The sequence below is a fragment of the Ruditapes philippinarum genome, unplaced genomic scaffold (assembly GCF_026571515.1).
Source record: "Ruditapes philippinarum isolate M1 unplaced genomic scaffold, ASM2657151v2 ctg11939_1_1_1_1, whole genome shotgun sequence".
Lineage (NCBI taxonomy): Eukaryota > Metazoa > Mollusca > Bivalvia > Venerida > Veneridae > Ruditapes > Ruditapes philippinarum.
In genome coordinates this window covers 16,262-41,462 of record NW_026858132.1, presented here as the reverse complement: position 1 = coordinate 41,462, position 25,201 = coordinate 16,262, and the positions used below count along the sequence as shown (strand labels likewise).

Below are 25,201 nucleotides of genomic sequence, written 5' to 3'. Positions count from 1 at the left end.
TGGACGATTCAATGTTTACGTTTTTATTGGGGTGTTAGCTCTACAACTTTTAAATCATTGTACAGTTTGATTACAATTTTAGGAACATCTAGTGTATTTTTATGAATGAATACATTTGAAGTTTTTATTTTAGTACTTAAATGTTCAATTATGATATAAATGGCGGGAATTTACTGATGAGTTTGCCGTGTATGGTGACTACCCCTAAATTATCGTGTCGATTCGTCCGTCGCCGCATAAACGCTTTGAACTTTTAGCGGGTGCCAAGTAATTAGTGCCTGCATGAGATGAAAGCGGTTTGGAGACCCAATCATACAGCAGTTAATTTTCAACAAATTTTCAAAATATCTGCTTGTTTTATATACTAGTAGACAAGTGAAGTTTATTCTCGTGCATGATGTCCTTTATGCAGTAGATCTATGTGGCGGGCAGTTTGTTGGTAAGTGTTTCTTTTTGCTTTTAACTCTAGTTGTTATTGTACATGTGATTTGACCTCAATTTGAATTTGAAACTAAAGGTCAAATTTGTGAATTTCTCAGCAATAAAATGGCAGTCTATGCCTGCTGCACATGAGTAAATAAATGGGCCAAATATATTAGCATCTAAGTCAAATAATCAAGTTAAACAAGACGATATTTGCTTTTTAATGTACCTTAGGGAAGGTGCCTGTAACATTATTGTTTTAAAACAAGGATAACTTTGGATACTTTTATTTTCAAAATATTATATTACATTGATCTTTGGGGTTAAAGTCTGCATATCTTAAAGTTTATTATAAGGAAATTATTATTTCTCTTTAAAAAAAAAAAAAAAAAAAATTATGTATTCTGATAAATGTTACAAAAAGAAAATTTTGGAAAATTCATCTTAGATATAAAAATATTTGCTTTCTAATTTTCACTATTTTCCCTTGCAAAAATGAAATTTTCAAACATGTTAGAAACGAAGAGAAAAAAACAAGGATAGGTACACCAAATCATTATACTAACTTAAATCAAATAACATGCAAACACATTTCTTGTAAAACAGTAAAATTTATAGGGCTTTCTTATAAATGTATGTTTATTGCCATATAATACAGAACTGAACTGTATCAGGGGGACGAATGTTAGATAATTGGGGGGGGGGGGGGGGGGAACGGATGTTAGTTTGTTACACTAGACGTTCATAGTTTATGCTTGCCTGTTTTTTTTGTTTTAAAATATCAAAATTTCTAAGAGTAAATAAATATGCTTTGTACAGTACTATAAATGTAAAATAATTGGACAAAGAATAAGAAAAATGTATAAATATACCCGACAATTAAAGCTGCGGTATCACTTACACCAGGCAGAGCCCAGGACCACCCCAGTAAGTTACTGGGATGATCGGGGGTAAAATTATTGTTGTGGTCACACTTAACCTGGCAGCACTACGGTAATTTCCAACTAACCACCCAGGATGCGTTCAGACAGAGCCTAGGTGACACTACGGTTTATGCCGGTGCTTTCCCTGATGATGCTGGGAGAGCCCCAGTTGACCTTAGGCACTGAGCCCGGGTCAATCCAGACAGAGCCCATGACAATCCCGATAGAACCCCGGTGGATTGAAAGCACGTGAAAATAATTACGTTGATATATAATTTTCATTTAATATAATATCTATTGTTCCAGAATAGTAATTCATGATGATTTTCGAATAGTCCTAAATATGCAAGATTGGACAGAAGGGAAATGGGGAAGGGTTTTAATACAAACAAGTGCTATAATCATCGCAATTTGTTGTGTTTCTTTTTAATTGAACCGGGCTTTGCCGGGGCTCTGCTTGGATCAATCATAGATCTATCGTTATCCTCTGGGGCTCTGCAGGCATTCACCAGGGCTCTACCGTACCACCCCAGTGATATTAAATATTTTTTTCCATCCGGGCTCGACCCCCTGCGAAAGCATGTTCATCAATTCATGAATTTTCATGAACAGTTCATGAATATTCATGAACATCTTTCAATTGTTCATCATCTTGGCAGAAATGTTCATGAACAAATATTCATGAACATTCAAGTTCATGAATATGTATGTCTGTTCACGATCATGTTGATGTGTTCATGAACATTTTGGCATCATTCTTGCTCTGTTCATGAACATTTTGGTATGTTCATGAACAAGCTGACAATAATCATGAACTTTAAAAACAAATTTAATGTCTTTACAATTTTAACCCATGTGAATACTTTTTAGTGTTAGAAAAAATTTCAGTTCATGAACTGAAAAATTTCAGTTCATGAACTCTCGTGAGTTCATGAACTCACTGATCATCAACAAGAGTTGACTGACCTTGGTAACACCCATAATGCAAAAGTCAACATGGCTGCCAGAAACAAAGCTCTACATGTGTTTTAACAAACTTTCGGTGCAAACTTACTTAAAAATGGAATAAATAACAATGACTTAGCAAAATGAAGAAAAAGTGATGTATTTACATAATGGACTATATAAAATCTTATGGAAAATTGTGTCAAAGAAATAAATTGAAGAGCAAACTGGCAAGTCGTGAATTCTAATGACAATTCAATTTGTACATGGGGAATCAATGAGCACAGTGTTTAACAAGTTTCATTACCTGTGTAATGGGCTTTTGTGTTTTGTATTTGTACTAAAACACTGTCTATTGTGCATTTTATGGCTGGTACAAATCAGCAGTCTTAGAATTAAATGAAAATTGATTGTGATGTCACATTATTATGACCCCTGGGAGAAGTTTTTGAATTGTTCGTGAACATATTCATGAACAATTTCATGAATGTGCATTTGAACAAGTTCATGAATGTGCATGAACAACAAATGAGACTTTTTTTTCTTTCATGGACAATTCATGAATCGATATATTCATGAATGTTAACGAACATATATTCATGAACATGTTCATGAATATCTTGATTCATGAATTGTCCGTGAACAAAAAAAAGTCTCATTTGTTGTTCATGCACATTCATGAACTTGTCCATGAATATGTTCATGAACAGTTCATGAATTATTCATGGAATTCTCGCAGGGGCAATGCCTGATGTACCCAGATCATTCCGGACGTTGCTGGCAGAGTTACGGATGTACTCTGGTTGTTCCAAATTGTACCCTGGTCGTTCCTGGATCAGCCTGGACGTTTTCCGGGCACTGCCAGGATGTAAGTGAGACTGCAGCCGAAGGAGTTTCTTACTTTTCGTGTTTCACAATGAAAAGTTGTATTGGCTTAGTTTTCTTCCCGTTATTTTATATTTGAATGAACATTGAAATGTTTAGTTTTCTTCCAGTTATCTTACATTTAAAGGAACTTAGAAATGTTTGGAATAAAATAAGAACAAAATTGCTAAAAGAATGGTTGTTCCTAGATAATGCATTTACACTGTGTTAAAGATAAAATGTCATACCAGCGGTACCTTTCTATACATGAAATCATTTTCAAAATACTATAGTTATAGGATAAGATTTATCTTTGCAAATGATATGATACAGTACTGTGAAGTAAATGAGAATTTTTCAGATTGAAACATATGCAAGCGTGATTTTCTCATTACTTAATGCACATTAATTATTAACAATTAAAAATTTACATGAAAAAATCAAGATGTTTAATTATTGAAATTAATTTCTATTGATTTGATGAAATTTTAAGTTTATTTATGTGGAATGTCAGCAACATAATCCAAAGATTCATTATGATTCACTGTGTCATAAGCTCATTATTTCTAACTTTAAATAGTTCTCTGTGTAAATATTTCAGTGAAAATGAACTGCTTAACTGTGAATTCATTTGTCATTCAATAAAACTTATAGATTCAAAAACATTTACAGACAAATTGTCACAATTATTCCAACTTTTTCAGTACAGGAATCCTAACCATATCCTTTTCATCCACTTTATTAATAATGTTTAAATGGGTCAAATGGTAAGAATTTTGAAAAGAACAACAACTTGAGTCAGGGTGTTGAATTAAATTTTTTGCTTCTTTTTTTAAATTGACTACATCTTTAGCCAATAAAATTTAAGTTCGATAAATACTGTGACTTAATTGATCTACAGGCGTTCTGTAACACTGATATGGTAGTCCTTCCCAATTTTTTAATGAAGTATATATGTATAACACCCTTTATTGGCACCTCTACTGTTCTGTAATATATTACACTTCCCAATATACAGCTCCCAATAAACAGCTCATTAACTTCCAATAAAGTGCCAGCCCCATCTGTGTGTATATAGTTTAATGGATCCATATCCCATTGTTTTATGAGGGGCTTGGATAGATGATTAGTTTACCTAGTATCTTTTAACAATTGACTAATTTTAATTAAAAAGATACTTTCAAGTTCTCTAACCTATGAAACTCTTTTATATTAAAAAAATTATCCTGTTTTGGATTTTGTATTTGTTTCTTCTAGTTCTTATATTTTTATCAGTATTTAATGTTATGAAACATTCCTAAACAGTTGCAAATTGAGAAAATAAGAACCCCTAAAGAAAGTCAAAAACAGCAAAATTGAAAATGTTGCAGGCTCGGTTTGTCTTTGTGCCTGTTCATGGACGGTACTGGAAAGTGCAAGATAACGTCCATGCCCCGGCTTAAGCAGAATTCAGCACTTAAACATAAGCATACTTCTTCTCTTTCATGCATCATAAGAACAAGATGAGTGTAGGACAAAAGCCCCCCCCCGGACGAAAGCCCCCGTCTAAAAATGACAAGGTGGACAAAAGCCCCCCCCCATGAAATTTTCACATAGGACAAAAGCCCCCCCCCCATCAAAAATACAGGTAGGACAAAAGCCCCCCCCCCCATCTTTTTTCACTGCACAGGTGCTCAAATTCATCAAATTTCACACAAACTTTTAAATAAAAATGAAAAGAATTTGTTTTAATGTTTATTTATAATGTATATATTGAAGTGATAACAAAGTTTATGATAAAAAATTAAATAATGTATGCATGCGATACCAAATTCATAGCTTTTCATATACACAACAAGTGTCAGAAGAGTTAAGTAATGTTTAATCACTTTTGTAAAGGGATCAAATTAATATCCTAAGCACTATGTCACCTACATGTGATGTCCAAACATATCTTTTAAACACATAAAAAACACAACTTTAATACACTTAGTTATATGTAAATTTGATTGACTATGGGGGGGGGGGGGGGCTTTTGTCCTACCTTTACTTTTTTATGGGGGGGCTTTTGTCCTATGTGAAATTTCATACGGGGGCTTTTGTCCATATGTGAAATTTTCAATCGGGGGGCTTTTGTCCACCTTGTCATTTTAAGATGGGGGGGGGGGCTTTTGTCCGTATCCCGAACAAGATAAGTTTAGTATTATTGTAAAAAGAATCATTGGTTATTTCTGTAACATCCGTCACCTTTTGTACCCTTATTTTGAAAACACAGAATAACAAAAGATTATATTAATTTTGTTCAAAATTCCTATAAGCATAAATATTATCCTAATAAACTTAAAGGTCCACTTGATGTTAAAAAATAACATATTAATTTTATTTCAAAATAAATAATTTTGTTTTCATATTAGAAAAATACAGTTTTTTTTCAAAATTAAGGAATTGGTGGTCATAAGTTATAATTTTTTATATAAATACATGATTTTAATACTTTATTTCTTCATTTTTCATTGTAACTTTGGTATCTTCAGGGCTTTTTTTCCTTCTATAACAGGGGCTATTATAAGGCCCCTTCACAATTCAAAATTGCACCTTCCGGTAAAATTAAATTGATTTATGCCAATTGCAATAACACAGAAATAGTTTTAATCAAGTTTAATGATTTTTGCGCATGTTCACCGGGTTAAAGTATCGACTTGAAGCAGATTTTACACAGGTCAGAAATTATAATCAACTGTTTCCAGTTTCAAAATGTTGCCAAATGCCAGGAAATATGTCATTTTGTTTCACAAAATGAACAGGCCCAGGCCCCTCCACAATTTTGACAAAAAATGCCCTGGTCTTAGCTTTAAATTCCCTTTCCAGTTACAGTTTATGTGAGATTTAGTGAGCATCTTAAATAGTTTGATGGAATAATTGTTACAGGGACTTGTGTTTCCTACAACTTTTACATTATTGTATTTTTTCCTCATAAACATATTAATTTTTAATAGCAATTTTTGTAACATTTTCATAGTAAGACTATCAACAAGCACCAGAAACATTATATTTTGGGTAATGCTATCATAAAAAAACTTTTGGGCAAATTTGCTTTATTTTAAGTTCTTTGTAAATACACAAAAATGTAATTGCGAATTCAATATATTTTTTGAAAAGAAAAAAGCCTGCATTACATGAACTTTTGAAAAATAAGAAAGTACTGTGCAGCAGGCACATAACTTTTTTATTAATTCATGGATTTGATTTATACTCGGGCAAAAGAACTCTCATAACAAAACCGACATGTTGAGTATTTAAGATTTAACCTTGATCTTTATTTGACCATGAATGTCAAGGTTAAAATATTGACCTTATCTTAGATTGTCATCACTCTTATTTATTCAAGGATTTGATTTATACCGGGAAAAAAAATCTTATGACAAAACACATATTTTCCATGATTTTTATTTGACCTTGACCATCATAATTTGTCCTTGACTGTCAAGGTTAAGTTATTGAAATTTGCTTTAATTTTTTATATTTTTTTTGTACAGATTTTGTTCATACATGTACTTGGACAAAACGAGCATTTTGAATTATTTAAAAATGACCTAGTCCTTTGAAATTTGCCTAAATTGTATTAACTCTCGATGAATCTCATGTTAAATATGATATTTGTCAGAATTATATTTTGTTTAACACAGTTACATTTTCTAGGAGTATTATGTATGTACTAAATTTTTTTTCCAGCGTGTTTATAATGCTGCAAAATTAAATATAAGAAGAGATGATAGACACACTAACCATAGTGTTTGCAGAAGCGGTTGGTCCATCTCAGCCGTGGTGGTGGAGTATTCGTCGCAGAAGCGGTGGATAAAATATGGCCGTTTGCTGTTGTCAGTAAGTATAGGACTGAATTTTGTTCTATGTTTTAGTGTTCTACTGGAAACACTTAGTGCGACTGGAGCCCACATGTGTACTCTTTCAACTTATAACACGCACACGGTGCAATACATTGCCGTTTATGCAAACACTTCTGTACAGTTTGACGTGGGGACGCCACTTTTGCCTAATTTTGGTTATAACATGTACAAATGTGTGCAAAACGACCCCATAATACAACGGCATCACATCGTATGAATGATACTTTCACAAAATAACCATATATTTTTGGAAATTTGGGAAACTATTTTTGCCTGTTTATAAAAGAAATGGCAAAAATGATTTCAACGCAGACAGCGGTGGATTCGAATAAAACGCAGTGTGGTGGGCCCGATACCATTTATTTATATTTTGAGGGTTTAACTTGACGTATCGCACTTTTCAATTGAGTACAACCCTTTTCTTACTTTGACATCTGAGAAACATGTTTATTTGATGTTATAAACAATATCAATTATTATGCTCCCCGAAAAATTTCGGGGGAGCATATAGTCGGCGCCTTGTCCGTCTGTACGTACGTCCGTCTGTCTGTCCGCACTCACAAGACAGTAATTATGTGGCTAGAGGGACAATAGGTAACTGTTCTTTCTCTTTGATGTCATTCATTCCGTAATTCTTTTATGTGGCTATTTTCTTTTGTGTGGCTAAAAAGAACAATAGAGAGAACAATAGAGTAGCCACATTATTACTCTCCTGTTAGAATGGACATCCGTTCGTCTGTCCGTCCGTTGTTTTGTCCGGAGCATAACTTGAAAACCTTTGGAGATAATTTGTTGAAACTTCATACAGTGGTAGAGGGCATTGAGGGGGAGTGCAGTGTCAAAGAATCATAACTCTATATTGCCTGGTTTTTGAATTATCTCCCCTTATAGAAAAATCTTGTCCGGGGCATAACTCTAAAACTATAAGAGATATTAACATGAAACTTTGTAGGTGAATAGATCTCAATGGGTAGATGTGCATAGCATAAGAACAATAACTCTTTTTGTCCTAATTTTGGAGTTATTGCCCTTTGTTAATTTTATCTCTCTGAACTTTGTCCGGAACATAACTCTAAGACTATAAGAGATATCAAGATGAAACATTATAGGTAGATAGATCTTATTGAGTAGAGGTGCAGTGCAAAAGAACCATAACTCTGATAAGCCTCATTTTTGAATTATCTCCCCTTTTAGAAAAATCTTGTCCAGGACATAGCTGTAAAACTATAAGAGATATCAACATGAAACTTTGTAGGTAGATATATCTCAATGGGTAGATGTGCAGTGCACAAGAATTATAACTATGCCTTGTCTAATTCTAGAATTATTGCCCTTTGTTTATTTTTACTTTTTGAAGTTGTCCGGGACATAACTTGGAAATCATAAGAGATATCATCAAGAAACTTTGTAGGTTGATAGATCACATTGATTAGAAGTGCAGTGCATAGAACAGTAACTCTGTTATGCCTAATTTTGGAATTATTGCAATTTCCTTGTCCAGAGCATAACTTGAAGACAAATGGTTGGAATTCAATACAACTTCATACAATGGTCAAGAACATTCAGAGGAAGTGCAGTGCACAAGAATCAGACTCCATCTTCACTATTTACAGAGTTATTGCCCTTTGTTACTTTTCCTTGTCGAGAGCATAACTTGAAAACTATTGGTTGGAATTCAAAACAACTTCATACAATGGTCAAGCACAATAAGGGGAAGTGCAGTGCACAAAACCATAACTTCATCTATACTAATTACAGAGTTATTGCCCTTTGTTACTTTTTCTTGTCCGGAGTATAACTTGAAAACTACTGGTTGGAATTCAAAACAACTTCATACAATGGTCAAGCACAATAAGGGGAAGTGCAGTGCACAAAAACCATAACTCCATCTTCACTAATAACAGAGTTATTGCCCTTTGTTACTTTTCCTTGTCTGGGGCATAACTTGAAAACTACAAGCTGGAATTCAAAACAACTTCATACAATGGTCAAGCACAATAAGGGGAAGTGCCGTGCACAAAAACCATAACTCTACCTAAAGTTATTACAGTTATTGCCCTTTGTTACTTTTCCATTGCTTCAATTCTTTTGTCCGGACCGTAACTTGAAGACTTATGGTTGGAATTCAATATAACTTCATACAATTGTCAAGCACATTGAGAGGAAGTGTAGTGCATAAGAACCTTAACTCCATCTTCACTAATTACAGAATTATTGCCCTTTGTTACTTTTCCTTGTCCGATGGACCCACAGCTATGCGAAAGCTGTGGCCAGTGTGATAGATAACCTAATTCATATCATTTGTGTGGGTTTTTTTTCAGATCTACCTATCATTTTTACCAGTCGGGCATAAGCATGAAGATAAGATACCTCCTTAAACAAGAAACTTCACTCTACGGATTGTGAGACAAGGCCAGATCTTAAAGTTATTGAAGGATGCACAAATGATAGATGCAATGGCCAACTAAAAAGAATGGATGAACAAAATTTATCATTTGAGGCTTCTCTACTGGACATTTTGCTTGGGTTAGGGCTTTGGGCCTTATATTTAGCGTATGTAGCGAAGACCTACAAAAATAATAGTAATACAAAAACAAATCTGCAACAGAATCACACAAATGTTGTTAAAACTATTTAATAGAGAAAATAGTTCTTTTTAAGAAATTGTGTACATTTTATACAAAGAAAGAACTAATGGAAGGACTAAAAAATGAACATGCCACATGCATATCTCCCAGGTGTTTTGCTTGGGTTAGGGCTTAAATTAATCTTACATTGCTGTAAAAAAGACCTACCAAACTATTGCAATAACAAATCTGGACTCAGACAAATAGTGTTTAAATGATTGGCTGGAGAAAATGGTGCTTTTTACAAAAAATTATACATTATAAACATGTACAGAGCTCAACAAGTAAACCTGACTTAGCACTACAAATTTGTAAAAAGTTATTTGAATATTGTTTTCACAAAGGCAGACTTGGGAAAAAGTAAGCGACACCTGCCCTGATTTAAAGCGGATTCTCTTTTTGGCAGATTTTAGATTGTTGATATTTCAAGAATAGAAAAACGGAAACAAACAGTGAGTTATTTATTATCTGGAAATGAAGATGCAGTGGTATTTTGGAGAAAAACAATATCAAATGAATTATATGTGTTAATTAAAGAGAAAAAACTGATTGATAAGATCTTGCAAGGTTGTTCAGAATTTGTTATACTTCATCGTGCAATAAGTTAAATTTTTGCCAGCAGAACAGAATCATTTATGATTATACATGTATATTTTAACAAGTAAATCAAGAGAAGGAGAGAACACATGTCAAACATCTGGATGGTTTGTAACTGGTACGTTTATTCAAGGATTTACCGGTTTCGGTCTTTCAAGACCTTCATGAGGATAATTTCAATAATAAATGATTATACTGAAGTACTAAAAAAGAGGGAACAGAATGTGACATATGTTACTATAACTAGACATATAAAAGAGTTTTCTTGGCAAAATGCCAAGTTATTGTCCATATAAAATGTTTCAAATGTTGGTTAACCACAGATCATATCTATCATCAATGACCAATTTTACGTCATGGTTAAAGTGTTCATATTCACCTAAAATGATTGTGTCGCAAAAATGTAGTTGAGACTAAGCTTCGCAGTCTTAAAAAGGGACTCCACTGAGGTTTAAAAGCCTAAAAACATAACATTTGAATTTCTTACATAATTGAGCTGGGACACTTTAAACAGAAATATATGCAAAGATAGTTAAGAAATATACTTTGAAATAAATAGAAAATCGTATTATTATGCTTTCCTTAGCCCGAATTGAGTGAAAAGGGTTTAAAACGCTTTTCATTTTGGGTCATTTTTTACAATTTGAATACATTTGTTTTGTTATTATTCTGGAAAAACTAAGTGCGCGAATGATCGGAAATTTTGCACAAAGATTAGTGGTCTAAACCTACATCAAATGGTACATTTTACTGGAAAAATTATTTCCAGTCCAATCATGTCAAAAAACCTCAGTGGAGTGACCCTTTAAGTTGATTGTAGTTACTTAGGAGAAAATTAGTTGGATTCTGTATTAATTTAACAAACTAAATTTCTTTTTTTTTTGTGAGTAAATATATAGATGCTAGTTGTTAGTTGAGACTTCCTTCTGAAGTTGTTTCCTTTATGTAATATTGTAACAAATTTTATCTTAAAATCTAGTATGGTATTTTAGCTGCTGGTTCTTGCAGAAAAGAATCACTTATGGTTATATCCTATGTTTAAATTGTTGTTATCAAACTTATGTTCCGCCAGCAGAACAATTTCAAATTGATTTTATTAAATGATATTCTTTCTGAATTATATTTTTGATTAAACCTAAAAAGGTTAAGAATTTTCTTGTAATAATAAATGTTCCGCCGGCAGAACAGAATCACTTATGGTTATATCCTATGTTAAAATTGATGTTATCATACTTATGTTCCGCCAGCAGAACAATTTTAAAATTAATTTTATTAAATGATATTCTTTCTGAGTTATATTTTTGATTAAACCTAAAAAGGTTGTTAAGAATTTTCTTGTAATAATAAATGTTCCGCCGGCAGAACAGAATCACTTATGGTTATATCCTATGTTTAAATTGATGTTATCAAACTTATGTTCCGCCGGCAGAACAATTTCAAATCAATTTTATTAAATGATATTCTTTCTGAGTTATATTTTTGATTAAACCTAAAAGGTTGTTAAGATTTTTCTTGTAATAAATAAATGTTCCGCCGGCAGAACAGAATCACTTATGGTTATATCCTATGTTAAAATTGATGTTATCATACTAATGTTCCGCCGGCAGAACAATTTCAAATCAATTTTATTAAATGATATTCTTTCTGAGTTATATTTTTGATTAAACCTAAAAGGTTGTTAAGATTTTTCTTGTAATAAATAAATGTTCCGCCGGCAGAACAGAATCACTTATGGTTATATCCTATGTTAAAATTGATGTTATCATACTAATGTTCCGCCGGCAGAACAATTTCAAATCAATTTTATTAAATGATATTCTTTCTGAGTTATATTTTTGATTAAACCTAAAAGGTTGTTAAGATTTTTCTTGTAATAAATAAATGTTCCGCCGGCAGAACAGAATCACTTATGGTTATATCCTATGTTAAAATTGATGTTATCATACTAATGTTCCGCTGGCAGAACAATTTCAAATCAATTTTATTAAATGATATTCTTTCTGAGTTATATTTTTGATTAAACCTAAAAGGTTGTTAAGATTTTTCTTGTAATAAATAAAATAAATGTTCCGCCGGCAGAACAGAATCACTTATGGTTATATACTATGTTAAAATTGATGTTATCATACTAATGTTCCGCCGGCAGAACAATTTCAAATCTATTTTATTAAATGATTTTCTTTCTGAGTTATATTTTTGATTAAACCTAAAAGGTTGTTAAGATTTTTCTTGTAATAAATAAATGTTCCGCCGGCAGAACAGAATCACTTATGGTTATGTCCTATGTTAAAATTGATGTTATACTAATGTTCCGCCGGCAGAACAATTTCAAATCAATTTTATTAAATGATATTTTTTCTGAGTTATATTTTTGATTAAACCTAAAAGGTTGTTAAGATTTTTCTTGTAATAAATAAATGTTCCGCCGGCAGAACAGAATACTTTATGGTTATATCCTATGTTAAAATTGATGTTATCATACTTTTGTTCCGCCGGCAGAACAATTTCAAATCAATTTTATTAAATGATATCCTTTCTGAATTATATTTTTGATTAAACCTAAAAAGGTTAAGATTTTTTTTTTGTAATAAATAAATGTTCCGCCGGCAGAACAGAATACTTTATGGTTATATCCTATGTTAAAATTGATGTTATCATACTTATGTTCCGCCGGCAGAACAATTTCAAATCAATTTTATTAAATGATATTCTTTCTGAGTTATATTTTTTATTAAACCTTTAAAGGTTGTTAAGAATTTTGATATGTTGTTATAAGTAAATGTTCCGGCGGCGGAACAGGATTTTTTATGGTTCTATCTTATTTTTGCATTCATATGGACTGGAATCATATTTTTGTTCTGCTGGCGGAACAATTCCAATGAGTTCTTTTATTTGATTTTTACTTTAAGAAATGCATTTGTTACAAAATCTTGCAAAGGTTGTTTAGAATTGTGGTATGTTGTAATTAATAAATGTTCCGCCGGTAGAACAGAATCACTTATGTGTATAACCTAGTACGTTTTAATACATGTTTTCATACTTATGTTCCGCTGGCGGAACAATTTAAGACTGAACTATTTTGTAAAATAGCTTAATTTATTTTTTATTTAATGTTCCGCCGGCAGAACATTTTAGCATTTTTGGATTCTTGCTATCTCGCAGAAAGAACTGCTAAATGTTCTGCTGGCGGAACAAATCATGATTTATTTGTGATAATATGCTGTATTTTTATAACAAAATGAAATAAATTTTGTGTTAAATATATTTTCAGATGTACTTTTTGTTGTTTTTCCCTTAAAATACATCTTAAAATATCCACTAAAATAGCTGAAAATGGCATTTTTAATTGGGAATCTGTGGATAATCCCTTTTTAAAATGGATGGAGTTCTTTCAAAATCACACAAAACCGCAACCTTAACGTCGTTATTTCGCATTTGAAAAATATTCAAGTGAAAAGTCTATGGTCTACCGATGTGTCTTGAAGTATACACTGTGAAGCACGTAAAATTGTGTTGAAGATGTTTTTTCTAACAGGGTGGTTATGCTTAAAAGGGTGTAATGAAATATAATCAATAAAAAAGTATGTTTTAATGACTCAAATGGTACATAATTTCTTGATAATCAGCTGTGTCTCAATTGCCACAATGACAAGTTGGCATTGGGTTTAAAGGATCTTGTTATACATTATCCATTTATAGTCAAAATTGAAATATGCATTTAATAAATTTCATTTAAAAACTGTTAGATGCATTTAGTAATTTAAAAGTGGATTGGTCTACGATAGGAAGATTTTCTTTAACTATTTCAAATATTAATAAAGAAGAAATAGCAATGTAATATATTGGTATTTTTATAAAATATTTCTGTATTTAAAAATGTTGATAAAGTTCTAAATGATTTAGTATGATAGAAGTAAAAATGAAAGAGATGGAAGAGAAAATATATCAATAAAGCCAATCAATGTTGAAACAACAATGCCTTTTAAATGTGAACAAGCGGCAAAACACAAAGCTGAACCAACAAAGCAATTAACAAATAATAGACAGACACTTTGGCCTGAAACATAACTATGAAATTCGGACGCATTCGTAGTAAAGTCATTCTGGAAACAGTTAGTTAATAATTATCTACTACACAAACTTTTCTATCTCCAACGTTTCGAGGGGTTAAACACCTCTGTTTCAAGGTTTCTGTTTCTTTTTCTTTTTATAAATCACATATTTATCTTATTACATGTCTTATCTTACACTATGTTATCATAGTAAAGTAAAACGGAATGTACAACATGTACCAGAACTAAAACATTTGTTACATTAATGAAAACAGTACAATAAGTTGTTTTGATGAAGTGCAAAAGAAGTTGGCTTAGTGCAAAATTCATATCAATTGCATACTCCGTTTGATACTGTTGATACTGGTACATTTGCTGCTACAACTTCTACATCGTTTACATCGTTTACTACCTCAACTGCTTATGATGCTGCTCCCATTTTTTCACAACTATTTCTTCTAGTGGTATTACACGTTAATTATAGCTGCACTTATTGCTACTACTGCTGTTTTTACTACTGCTATTGCTACTACTATTACTACTACAGTCCGAATTGAACTGCTAATGCTATTAATTTCTTTTTTGCTGCTAAGATATCCTCTTTTGACGAAACCTCTACTTTTGCTGCAGTTAAAACTTTTTTCATTGCTACTTCATCGGTTTCTGTTGTTGTTGTTGCTGCTGCTGCCGTTTGTGCAATAACACATTATCTTGTTTCAACTGCTACTAACATTATTACAATTATTGCTCTACATCTGTTGATTGTTAAAGCAACTGCTACTTTCAACTACTTCTGATTTTAACGATGAAGCCTTAAGTGGTTTCGAACAAACTTACACATTAAATTATAACAATGGACTGATGTATCAGTTTGAGTGGACCAACCAGAATCAGAATAACTAACTTAAAGTTTAACTATTATATACATATTAGGAAAACTGATGACCACCCCGGGGTGGGACGAATTTAAATCAAAACTCTATAATATAAACAAACTTGGTAGAGGTCTACTAGACGATGTTTCATGCCACATGTCTAAGTTTACCTCAAAGGTTTTTAGAGAAAAAGTTTTTTTTAGGTTTTTCTTAATATTTATAAGTAAAATTCCATGACCCACGTGTGGGGCAAAATCAGATCCCATGGCTATATTAAACAAACTTGTCAGAAGTTCACTAGGCAATGTTTCGTGCTAACTAAGTTTTTGCCTCCATGGTAATAGAGAAGAATACCTTTTAAAGTTTTTACCATATAGATGTTGAGAGAAGAAGAGTTTAGAAGAATTGTTAAGATTTCATCTTTAAAAGCTATTTTTCAGCCCTTTTGACCCAAATGTTTAATGTAGCAGTATCATTTGAACGATTTTAGTAGATCGTCATGCTAGGAACATTCCAGGAAATTTTCATCAAATTTTACCATGGACGCTTTCTTGTGTACAAAACTCTGCTTGAAATTGTCTCATAATTAATTTTACTATTCATCTATGTTTGTAGAAGTTCCGAAATGGACGAGTGTTTTCCTCTGACTTCTAAGTACGACTGTGACCTTTCAACTCATTAGTGCAGCGGTACATTTTCAAATAATATTTAGTTTGGGAAAAATCCCTGTATTTAATCATCTATAGTAAACATGGATTTTCAGAGCTTTACACTATGAGTATTGATAAGGGACGTAAATTTCATATAAACAATCTTGTTTCCATTGTTAACACATATGTCATCTACTCATACAAAATATAATTTCTAAAGATGTAAATGTTGTTTTAAAGAAATGGAAAGAATGTTTTAGTACTTTTTATAATGCTTGATCCAATTAAACATATGAATTTTGTGTATTATATTTGTAAATGTGATAAGGAGGCATGACTAAACGAGTATTCATATCCATCCTTATCAGGATATTCTTGGTGCAAATACATTATTGTAGGAAATAAATGCTGGTTACAAAGTCGATACAAATATGAATTATTACAAGCTTCTATAATTATCATTTACGTCTGAATCTGCAATTTATAATTGCACGTTATGTTTTCCCAGTTGGGAGACGCCAGCTTTTATATCGCATAATATAAAAAAACATGTCTGTGTGTTGTTCCCACAAACAAATAACATGAATAGAAAATACATATCAGATGTGAGAATTAATGAGTTCTCGTAGCTTATCGGTACCTTTCGAGCAAATTCGGGATTTATAAACAATAAATACATTCATCACATTAGTGTAAAAACTTTAAATATTTAAGAGTAATTGCTGACTAACAGAACTTTGGTTATCATAGTATGGAACGATTAATTCACAGTTACTTTGATGTTTAAATAAAAAAATACTTTATATTATTACGACGATTCTTACTAATATTTTGTATTATTTGACAGAATCTTGTTGGCAATATTGCAATATTTATATAATAACCGAAGGTGGAAAAAAAGACAAAAAAACAAAAACAAAAGAAAAACAAACAAACAGACAAAAAAAGATGAAAGAGTACATCTTATTACACGTTTAATTTTTGGTCGGAATATTTGAATTTAGAATAATATTTCGATTCTTATTTTTTATAATTTAATCAAATAAGTTTTGATTTGGAGCTTGAACTATGACACATTAATACTTTGAATACACGGTGTACTGAAAGATACCGTTGGTATACAAAGTGAACTTTCAAAACATTTCATATAGCTAAATATTCATGTGTGACTCAATATTCATGTCTGACTCAATATAGACTATAAATATGTAGATTGGATTAAAGATAATGATAACGTTTTGAATATAACTTTTTACATCTATTCAACAAGAGAGATCATATTTAAATTACTATAAACATGTCAGTTTTGTTATAAGTGTTATTTTTCCCAGGTATAAATCAAATCCAGATATGAATAACAAATATATGACAAGCTATAGCAAACTGAAACAAAATTCAAACATTTTACATTGAAGGTCAAGGTCTTTTATGAGAGCAGTAAATATACATTTAGCCTGTGTATAATTGCGTATTTATAAAATTTCTGTAAGTTTGCTGTTAACATCACATAAACTACTGAATTTATCCATAAATATTATAGTTTATTCCAGTAACTCATATAAAATTCTCCTTTATGCTGCTACACACATACAGCTCTGTTCGCGATTATGTGTACGTAATAACCTATTTCTTTTTCTATTATAACATCAAAAATCTTCAGCTTCGTTGCTTAAAGTACATCTTTATTCAATAAAATGTTTTCTTGTTAATTTCACGGTACAAAATAATGAAATTGTTATAGTCGTTTCGGTTTAATTGAGACAGTTTCGAATTGTATTGGTTTATGAACAAGTCCAAGAACAGGCTCAATCAACCCGAGCCTGCAACATTTTCAATTTTGCCGTGTTGGGCTTTATTTAGTGATTCTTGTTTACTCTATTTTATCCAAATTACCATCTACACAACGTGAAACTGGTTAAGAAATAATAGGCATTTAAATGTGAACATTGACATTGTGTAATTTAGTGTACAAATAACATCCGCAGCCTATTAAAAAGGGACTTACAAGGTTTTTGACGTGACGGGTCTAAAATAATGTTTACGATTTGTGAACCAGTTTTTGTTGATCTGGACCAATAACGAGTGTGCAAACTTTCAGATCATTCGCTGACTCCGTTTTCCAGATTAATCATTTTAATTGCGCAAAATAACACATATATGAAAAGCATTTAAATGACTTTATCTAAAAATAGGGGTAACAATCGCTTGCTAATACTAAGTACATGTTTTATTTTTCATTCAATATGTTTGCATTTTGTGTGCCCCTGTTTATCTAAGTAATAATGTTTTTTTATCTTTTGGACCTCAGTGGGTTCCTTTAAAGTACAAAAGAACAAAAACACATTATCTGTGTGATTTTGCTGTAAAACAAGGATAAAAAATGCTTTGATATCATAAGCATACTTTAGGGACAAATATTGGATGGAAATTAAAGTAAAGCAAAATGAAAAAATGAAAAATATGTCTGTGCAATATCATTTGCATAATATTTCTGGCAAGATCATAAGGCACAGAGCAATATCAAATTTTAGGTTTCCCTATAGACAACAATATTTTATTCATATTTCTTGTAGGTGATGCAACCGTTATCTTTTTTTTCAAAGCCATCGATACAAATATTTCAAGATAGTTTGTTAACAGACTAAAACAGATTTACATGTTTACCAAAACTGTATACGCAAGTTTGAATATTTCTGGTGTATTTAGTACATTCACGAAAAACTCATTATATTTATGGAACCATACTGGTATGGGGATTACAATAAAACATGAATGTTTTTTGTTATTTCTAGAAATTTTGATTTTGCTGTTTGAGTATTGAAAACAACATGCAACGGTGTGTCTCTTCATATGTTCAATGTTGAGTAAAGTTCAATTTTCAAATCTAAATCAATACCGTTTTATTTAGTAAATATGCCGACATTTATGATATCAAGTTAGTGGGTGATGAACACGTCTAGATAATGTTGACATATCGTGGAATGAAATTGATATCCAATCAACCTCATTAATAAAATTCCCAATTCCCAAGGCTACACAAGTGGTCTAGATAGATATTGACAGTTATTGTATCAAAAAGATATATAGTGTAAGTTTCTTTTGTAAAATAATTTCTGACTAGGTCATTTCCTAAAAGATAATTAATATTCATTTTCATTGTTTATAAAAACATCTCTCTGCATCTTTTTAATAAAGGAATCAGTAAAAAACATATATATTTGTATATATGGTACAATGTAGTTAATCTAGATGTTAAGGTTTCATAATACTATTCTACTTTCTTTACAATGAAAATATTTCTTAATGACAATGCAATTTTCTATCTTCCCGGCTCCACATCCATTTTCCTATTATAAACTTACATTGAAATAACCTAACGTTGCTATGTTCCTTTAAACTATCATTTAATTTTCAATCTACGTGTGGTATTTGTACCAAATGACAGTCTGAACTACTTCCCAGAGAAATCATCTCCAAACTTTACAAGAAGAGAAGTATCATTAAATCTTCAGCAAAGTGACTACGTATAACAGTAGCAATATAAACGAGACTTTACTTTATCATTATTTACTGCAGACAACTATTACGGTTAATATATGCACGTTGGAAATATAAAATGTTCTTGACATAATAGGGTCTATGTAATAGAAAGAGCATCGGAACACGAGGCTATCTGATTTGTACGAGTGTTTTGATGTTCTTTCTCTTTAGTACCATAGTCAAAAATAAAAACGCGTTCCCTGTTGTCACAATATAAAACCCAAGAAAAAAGTAACCAGATGAACGAGCATCTGAATATGATATTTCTGTTGTTTTCCCTTTAACAATAAGTAAACCCTAGCAAAAATGAGCAAATAAATGGGCATGCTCTAGAGTGCGGGTAACTTATACCTGCACTCCAGTTAACGCACTGTACATGTATATGTATACGATTTAACTCTGACACATTTTCAACAGAAAGGTCCCCAAACTATGACACAATTAATAATTAGTATGTTTTATAGATATATAATTATACTGAAGAATCGAACAAATTAAGGCATTTGTAAACTAAAAGAATCATATCAAACAAACTGATTACTTAAGAAATGAAACATATTGTATAATGCTTCTTAGTTAATTGATAAAAAGATATAAACCTTTTATATGTATATAGCGATAATGAGCTGTTTTAATAATTTTTGAAATATTTTTTTATTTGTAGATACTGCTTATATGAAGTTTACAGCTTATTGCAAGTCATTCTTTATATTTCTATTCTAAGCTTTGCCGCCCAGTGTTTGTTTTCGGTAATGACTGAATGTAATTATATTAACACTCAAGTGCACACTTTTAAACAAAGTGAACACAAAAGGTTAGTGTAACAATAGCTTGATGAAGCAAACACATTTTCGTGCGGACGAATCTTTGAACTATCATTCAACCTAATTTTCGATGGATATCTTATTTATGAAGTATCACATATAAACACATTTTGTCAAGAAGTTTCTTCACAAAAGGCGTCTCGCATTATATAAATTGAATATATCAATTTCAATGTTAGACATTCAGCAAATAAAAAAGTCAATATACCAGTATTATTGCATTAAATAAAACAACTTCTAATTGATGTAGTACGTATAGCATTATCTTAAAAGCAAACGAACTTATCAACAAATCATACAGCAAATAACATAAATGCTAAGTTTTTATTGCATTTTAATAACAACATTTAGCAAAATAATCTGCAAAAAACTAGTTTTATGTTAAGTGTTTAAAAAGCTTCCGCTTCCGGTTTGGTCAAGTGCTGAAAATTAAAGTGAAGGAAAAAAATCTGTTAACATCTTTGTTATAAAACATTGGCGAAGGAAAATATGTGACAACATTAATTATATTGATGACTTTTATGTGTAGAAATATTTATTATTGGTGACACAGTGTTTTTTGTAACCAAAATCTGAAGATTGTAAGTTGTATTACCCCACCCATCTGCTTTGTAGTAGCCATGCCGCCAAAAAAGAGCATGGCTTCGAGTCCAGTAAACGCTAAGAAGTCTAAACAGCAAGATACAGTATCTTGTACTGACTGTGAAAATGACTTAGAAAGTAGGAAATCTATTGAATGTGATTTATGTGGAGCCTGGTACTGTCAAAAGTGCAGTAAACTGAGAAATGGAATCTTTGAGGAGGTCGGAAGATATTCGTCTGTGTTGTGGACTTGTCAACATTGTAATATTGCCCTCACAGGACTAAAGAGAATACTAGCACAACTGACTTCAGTTGAGGAGAAAATTAAAAATATCGAAGAAAGGTTAGATTTGGCAACATCCCCTACTTCTAGGGATAAAGAACAGGCTGATAGTAATATTCAAGAGGCAGTGCACGAGGCATTACAGGAAGAGAGAGAAATCCAAAGTAGAAAGCTCAATGTTATCTTTTTAGGTTTGCCAGAAAGTAGTGCTGAAGAACTGAATGAAAAAAAGAGACAGGATAGTGAGAGTATATCAGAAATAGTTAATGATAAATTGAGTTGTAATGTACAGATGGGGGAATGTACTCGTCTTGGCAGAATATTTGAAGGAAGACAGAAAGCGAGGCCGCTAAGTTTAACGGTAAAAGATTTTGATACCAAAAGAAGGATTCTTGAAGCGGCACGTAGACTTAAAAATGATGCCAAATACTCAAATATCTATGTGATACCGGATCTAACAAAAAATCAAAGGAAATTGGCCTTTGAATTAAGGCAAGAAAGGCGTAAAAGGGAGAATGAAGGGGAGACTGGCCTTGTAATTCGTAGAGGGAAAATAGTGAAAACAGTGGTAAATAATGGATTGGATCACTCATATACATCATTTCAAGGTAGAGGACGTGGTCGTGGTGGTAACTCGTCACGGGGTGGAAACTCTGGGACATCAGTTCAGAATAGTTTCGCGGCGTTAGGAAGGGAAATGGATAGGGAGATCCAGCCATTTCGGCTCTGAAGTGAATAGTGCAGACAGTGACTGTACAAATAGTTTTGTTAACAGTTCAAGTTTCAACAGTTCCATAAGTAGTTTCAACAGTTCCTATAGTTTAAACAGTTTAGAAGAGAGTCCTGATTCTTTAAACTCTTCAAATATGGAGGACAGTTTTGTAAGTTTAAATTACAATGTTCAGGGAGAACAGCATAATGTAAATAAGTTAAAAGTATATTATACAAATGCAGATGGACTATTGAATAAATTAAATGAATTAGTTGTCGTAATATCAATACACGAACCGGACATTATAGTAATTTCTGAAATGTGTCCAAAAAATGGGGATCAAACAAATATACACCCATGTGAATTTAAAATACCAGGTTATAGTACATTTGTTGGGAATATTACAAAAAATTGTAGGGGAGTTGTTATTTATGTAAAAGATGTTATATCGGCTGAGAAGTGTGAAAACTTAAATGAGATGCCTATGAAAGAATCCTCTTGGTGCGAAATAAGAATAAATAAGAAAGAAAAATTGTTGATTGGTGGCATATACAGAAGCCCAAATAGTGACAATGTAAACAATGACTTATTGTTAAATTTATTTACTCATGATTATATAAAGACACATAAAAACTTGGTAATTGTCGGAGATTTTAACTTCCCGGACATAAATTGGGACTCCTGGTCGACAATACATAATGAAAACCATATATCGTATAAATTTATTGAAACATTGAGAGATAATTATTTGTTTCAACATGTATATGAAAATACACGTTATAGAATTGGGTACAATCCTAGTTTGTTAGATTTGTTATTGACTAATTCAGAGGGACTAGTCAACAACGTTAGATACGGTGATAAGTTTGGAGCAATCGATCATATCAGTATAACATTTGACATTATGTGTAACATTGATTTTGAAGTATCGTTAAAACCTCGAAAAAATTATTTTAAGGGTGACTATAACTTGTGTAGAAAATATTTGAGTGATGTGGATTGGGAAGTTATGCACAACTTTAATGTTTGTGAATGTTTGGAATATTTTTTGAAACAGATTAATTATGTAACAGACAAGTTTATTCCTTTTAAAAAGGTTAGCATACAGTCGTTCATACCAAGCATATGAAGAATATTGTAAAATTAGAAATAAAGTTTCAAAGGCAGTGAGATACGCAAAGAGGAAACATGAGAAAGGAATAGCAGATAATATTAAGACAAATGTAAAAAACTTCTGGGGTTATGTAAAAGAACAGACTAAATCAAAAACGGGAATTGGAGATTTGAAAGATGTAAATGGAGACATAATAACAGATGATAGTAGCAAAGCTGAAGTTTTAAATGACTTTTTTACATCCGTTTTTACAAAGGAAGGTGATTCAAATATGCCAGTTTTTGAGAGCAGAATTGATTCAAATGAGTATATTGATATGGTTAATCTAAACTCTGAGAACATTTTGAAACAGTTGAATTCTCTAAATACTTCAAAAGCCGCAGGCGCAGATAATTGCCATCCTAAGTTTTTAAAAGAATGTGCTTATCAACTATACATGCCTCTACACACGTTATTCTCAAAATCATTACAAGAAGGAAATATTCCGAATGATTGGAAACTGGCAAATGTGACTTGTATTTATAACAAGAGCACCGCTAGGCGGAGCATTATATGCCCGAAAGTATTTTTTTTCTTAGTAAGGATGACCTTAACCGTTGACCTTTTGACCCCAAAATCAATAGGGGTCTTCTACCCAATATGGACAATCATCCTATGAAGTTTGAACATTGTGGGCCAAATGGAACTTAACATATGCTCCGGCAACTGTTTTCAGTATCAAGGTAATAGTGACCTTCACCTTTGACCTTTTGACCCCAAAATCAACAGGGGTCTTCTACCCAATATGGACAATCATCCTATGAAGTTTGAACATTGTGGGTCAAATGGAACTTAAGTTATGCTCCGGAAACTGTTTTCAGTATCAAGGTAATAGTGACCTTGACCTTTGACCTTGTGACCCCAAAATCAATAGGGGTCTTCTACCCAATATGGACAATCATCCTATGAAGTTTGAACATTGTGGGTCGAATGGAACTTAAGTTATGCTCCGGAAACTGTTTTCAGTTATAAGGTCATAGTGACCTTGACCTATGACCATTTGACCCCAAAATCAATAGGGGTCTTCTACCCAATATGGACAATCATCCTATGAAGTTTGAACATTGTGGGCCAATTGGAACTTAAGTTATGCTCCGGAAACTGTTTTCAGTATCAAGGTCATAGTGACCTTGACCTTTGACCTTGTGACCCCAAAATCAATAGGGGTCTTCTTCCCAATATGGACAATCATCCTATGAAGTTTGAACATTGTGGGTCGAATGGAACTTAAGTTATGCTCCGGAAACTGTTTTCAGTTTTAAGGTAATAGTGACCTTGACCTTTGACCTTTTGACCCCAAAATCAATAGGGGTCTTCTACCCAATATGGACAATCATCCTATGAAGTTTGAACATTGTGGGCCAATTGGAACTTAAGTTATGCTCCGGAAACTGTTTTCAGTATCAAGGTAATAGTGACCTTGACCTTTGACCTTGTGACCCCAAAATCAATAGGGGTCTTCTTCCCAATATGGACAATCATCCTATGAAGTTTGAACACTTTGGGTCGAATGGAACTTAAGTTATGCTCCGGAAACCGTTTTCAGTTTTAAGGTAATAGTGACCTTGACCTTTGACCTTTTGACCCCAAAATCAATAGGGGTCTTCTACCCAATATGGACAATCATCCTATGAAGTTTTAACATTGTGGGCCAAATGGAACTTAAGTTATGCTCCGGAAACCAAATTGCTAACGGACGGCCGGACGGACGGACGGACGGACGGACAGACAGACAGACGGACGCCAGGGGGTATAACATAATATGCCCTTTCGGGCATATAAAAAAGGACAAAAATCTGATCCTGGTAACTACCGTCCTGTTTCATTAACTTCTATTGTATGTAAAATGCTGGAGCGAAATGTTAGACAGGGAATTATTGAACATTTGAAAATGTATGATATGTTGTCGGATAGTCAGTTTGGATTTAGGGACCATAGAAGCACCATTTTACAGCTATTATCAGTATTGGATGATTGGACTGAAGCTTTGGATGAAAATTTACAAGTTGATTCTGTTTATTTTGATTTTGCTAAGGCATTTGATACGGTTCCCCATAAACGTTTACTTCATAAACTTTCAGCATATGGCATTACAGGGAAATTGCATCAATGGATTCAAAGTTTTCTTTTAGATAGAAAACAGCGTGTTGTAATTAATGGTAATATATCCAAGTGGAGTAATGTTATTTCTGGTGTACCACAAGGATCAGTATTAGGTCCATTATTGTTTGTTATCTTTGTGAATGATATTCCTGAAGCCGTAAAAT

General features: G+C 32.3%; 1 long non-coding RNA gene across 1 annotated transcript; it reads left to right on the top strand.

Annotated features, from left to right (window-relative positions):
- The first annotated feature begins 56 nt into the window (after positions 1-56).
- Positions 57-13,527, top strand: LOC132752209 (uncharacterized). The gene is made up of 3 exons (XR_009628781.1): positions 57-439; positions 6,867-7,016; positions 9,361-13,527. It is a non-coding gene; the product is annotated as an uncharacterized LOC132752209 (long non-coding RNA).
- The last annotated feature ends 11,674 nt before the right edge of the window (positions 13,528-25,201 follow it).